The following is a 4,087-nucleotide window of genomic DNA, read 5'->3' on the forward strand; positions in this document are numbered from 1 at the left end:
TTTTCTCAGATCTATCTTAGTCATTAATTCATTTATAAAAATGTAATCAGACCTGACAACCTCAGGTGTGCTTTCCGTACATGTTTTTCTATGATTCTAGGTCTAGGATATCTTTGGATCACTGGGGCTGCTTCTAAAATGCTACTAATGCAGGTTTTAATGTATAGAGTCTGCTTAATGGATTTTATATTAGGACTGCACGTAGGTGCTGTTCTTTAAATACTAGGACTCTGGGTATAAAAACAAATGAATTGTAAAATAGTACATATCCTGAAAATCTGACAGGTGATTTGGTGTAAACTGCCTGAAATCCTGTGGTGTACAGTCCCTTATAAAATGTGTCCAAAACGTGAAAGTAGCCAGCTGCTCCTTTACTTACTTAATTCCAAATTTACTAACACAGTGTTAACATAGTACCAGAAAAAAATATTATCCCTCCCCCGCCTGTCAACATTGTTTATCTTTGACCACACTTCTTATCTTTCTCTTTTTTTCCCCTGCGTTGTTTTTTGTTTTGTTGTTTTTGTTTGTTTGTTTGTTTGTTTAATGTATTTAGTACAGGATCTCACTATACAGATCAGACTCAGTGATTCTCCTGTTTTTCAGACTCCCAAAACGCTGGGATTACAGGCGCACACCGCCATGCCCAGTCTCAATCGCCGTCTCAGCGTGCTCTGAGGGTGGAGCCGGCACAACAAGCCGCGGATCGAACCCCAGCCCCTGCATCTGCCTAAGGAGGTTCTTTAATCTGCTGAGCTATCTGGCCAGTCCCCGCCACCCCTTTTCCGTTTGTAGACTGGTTTGTGAAGCTCTTTGAAAGTAGTTTGCAAGGCCGGCTAGATAGCTCAGCGGATTAAACCATCTATTTAGGCAAACGCAATCACAGGGGTTTGATCCCGGACACGCCGTGCCACCCCTGCCTCCCAGGGCGAGCTGAGACAGAAATTGAGACTGGGCGTGGTGGCGCGCGCCTGTAATCCCAGCTCTTGGAAGACTGAAAACAGGAGGATCAATGTGAGTCTAATCTGTGTAGTGAGACCCTGTAGACTCTGTACTAAATACATAAAAATAAAAAAATAAAAAATGTTGTTTGCAGACATAATATACCATTTCCTCTACCAGTGATTTACCGTGTATTTCCTAAAAACAACCATGACACTGTGTTCATCAGCTTTCTGTCACTGATACAAACTATCCCAGTTGAGTCACTGAGAGAAAAGACTTATTTTGGTCCCAGTGCCTGATGGGATTGGTCCTATCACAATAGAAGCTGAGGAAGTAAGGAAACTGGGTCATACTGTCCCCCTTTCAGAACCCACCCCCAATAACCAGACTTCCTTTTGCCAGACTAAACCTCCTCTGAGTTCCTGGTCCCTCCCTGCAGTGCTCCCCCTCACCCCAGGGCCTGGTGTGGCTTTGAGAGGTTTCTGCCTCCTCCCTGGTCTAGGTCGTTATTATCGGCGTCCAGTGTGGATTACCTCAGGTGATGAGCTGATGAGTTTGGTTATTCTTGAGCCTGGGCCTTGCTGGTTCCGGTCAGTTCTGAGCAACCTCACAGCAGTATTCCTCCAAATGCTCTTCCTGTCCCTCTTTCCCCTCCTCATGGTCTCTAGTCTGTTAGGCTTCTCCCAGCATCTGTGTTCCTCTGTCTTCACTCATAGCCTTTGTTTTCTCAGCCTGGGTATTTTCCACTTTCCCACAGTCCTGCTCACCAATCCTCCTCCACCACTACCACCTAGGTGGAAATTAAACCCTGTTCCTGAATTCTCTACTTTCATAATAACATTTTCTGATCCTCAATCCCCTTTCAGTTGTTGAGTCATATACTTTAAAAACTTTATTCCAGCTCTTTTTGGGGGGAGAACTGGGGATTGAACTCAGGCCCTTGTGCTTGCCAGGCAAGTGCTTACTCTACTGAGCTTCCTCCCTGGCCTATTCTGTCTCTTTCAAAGAGAATTTTGAACAACGGAAAACAGACGAGTTATCTCACCTATGAAGACAATGAAAGTTAATTTTATCCCTCCATTTCCCCCTTAATTGAATGTTAAACTCTATGTTAAGATATTAAACTTTAGACATTATGATACTCTCGTAAGAGCAATTTCATTTCCTTGTTCCCTTAGGAGTTAGCACAGAGTTAATCACGTGTCCGCTAACTGTATACAAAGATGCATACAGTGTATCATTGCTTTCGTCTCAGCATACCTTTTTCAATAATTTGTTCACATATTCAGCAACTATTGACAATGCTGGCCCTGAACCCCAGGCACTGGTAGAAGTGGGGTGCGGTGTGCACCAAAGCAGCTCCCTGGTCCTTGGGGCTCAATGTCTAAGGAGGCATTTATCCAAAGCCACTGTCACTGATGAGACAGATTAGAGAAAATGTCCTTCGTAAACTGGGTTCTTTCTGCACATATGTTAGATGTTTCCGAGAACAAATGAAGTCACGGCTGTTGCGCTGCTGTGTCCTTGTCTGTATGAGGAATGGTAGTGAGTGCTCCTGGAGGGCACGGAAGCACTGTGCCTGGGCCTGAGCTCTTGGGACGGGCTCCACGCACAAAGAGGCCTCAGGCCTGAGTCCTCTGTCCCCAGACCTACCCTTAGTACTCAGAGGACAGAGGCCCCAAGTAAAAGTGATTTTGCCAACACAAAGACTCGAGCTTCCATGTGGAGGAGGAATTGAGCATAGTTCTGAGATTACCCTCAGCTTGTGCTGGGAGGGAAATAATTATGAGATTATTCTCGCAGCTGATCCTTTTTTGTCTTACTAAGTACATTAGGAGTGTATAAAGTACATGGATTTTGAGAAGGCTGAATGGAGATTTCTGGAAGAAAACTGATTGTAATGCAGAGACTATTCTTTTTAAAAAGAATACAAAATGATAAAAAAAATTAGAAATGATACAAAATTCCATTAAAGTAATGGGAATTGGACAATGCTTGTTGTATTACATAATGTTATCTTAAAATTGGTTGTTTAGGTTACTGAACATAAACCTGCAAAATTAATGAGAGAGACAGAGAGAGAGAGAGAGAGAGAGAGAGAGAGAGAGAGAGAGAGAGAGGTTATAAAAAATTAAAAAATAATTTTAAGCATTTACTACTCCTTTCAATAAAACAGTAGAACTCAGCAGTACTATTATCCAAACTATCCTACATATATACATATCTTATTTTCCTTGTTTGGTCCTTTTTCTCATCTCAGTTTTTCCTTCCCATTGAACAGATTCTTTCCTTTCCCAGTATGTGTTATACCTTTCAGATTTTACTTACATTTCACTAGTGAGACATGATGTTTGCACATCCAGGTCTGATTTATTTCACTTTTGAGTATGGTCTCTAATTGCATCCATTTACCTGTAAATGCCTCGAGTTTCCCTTTTCTTATAGCTGAGTAATAATCAATTGAATAAAAATATTGCATCTTTTTTATCCATTCTTCAGTTGATGGGCATTTGGGTTCTTTCCAGAATTTAGCTGTGACAAATTGTGCTGCTATAAAATGGGTGCACGTGTATCACTGTGGTATGACCTTTTCTGTTCTTTTGGAAAAATACCTAGGAGGAGAATAGCTGGCTTGAATGGGCTCTCCAATCCTAGCTTTTGGAGGAATCTCCACACTGATTTCCTTAGTGGTTGTACCAGCCTTCACTCCCAACAACAGTGGAGAAGGGTTGCTTTTTCCTCACAGCCTCTCCAGCATTTGTTATTGGTTAACATCTTGATGATAGTCGTTCTTTCAGGTGTAGGACAGAATACCAGCATTGTTTTAATTTACATCTCTTGAATAACCGATGATGTTGAAAATTTTTTATATGTTTATTTGTCATTTGCATATGTTCATTCATGAAATGTATATTCATTTCAAATGCCCATTTTTTGGACTAAGTCTTTGAATTTTGGAGGGCCAATATTTTTTACTTCTTTATATGTTCTAAAAAGAAGTCATTTCCCTGAGCAACCGTCAGCTGTAATTTTTTCACAATTTGTGGGTTTTCTTTTTACTCCATTGGTGATTTCTTTTTGACATGCAAAAGCTTATCAAAAAGATGAGATCCCAAATGTTCACTTTTTTTTTTTTTTTTTT

Source organism: Octodon degus, unplaced genomic scaffold (assembly GCF_000260255.1).
Source record: "Octodon degus isolate 3935 unplaced genomic scaffold, OctDeg1.0 scaffold00204, whole genome shotgun sequence".
Taxonomy (NCBI): Eukaryota; Metazoa; Chordata; class Mammalia; order Rodentia; family Octodontidae; genus Octodon; species Octodon degus.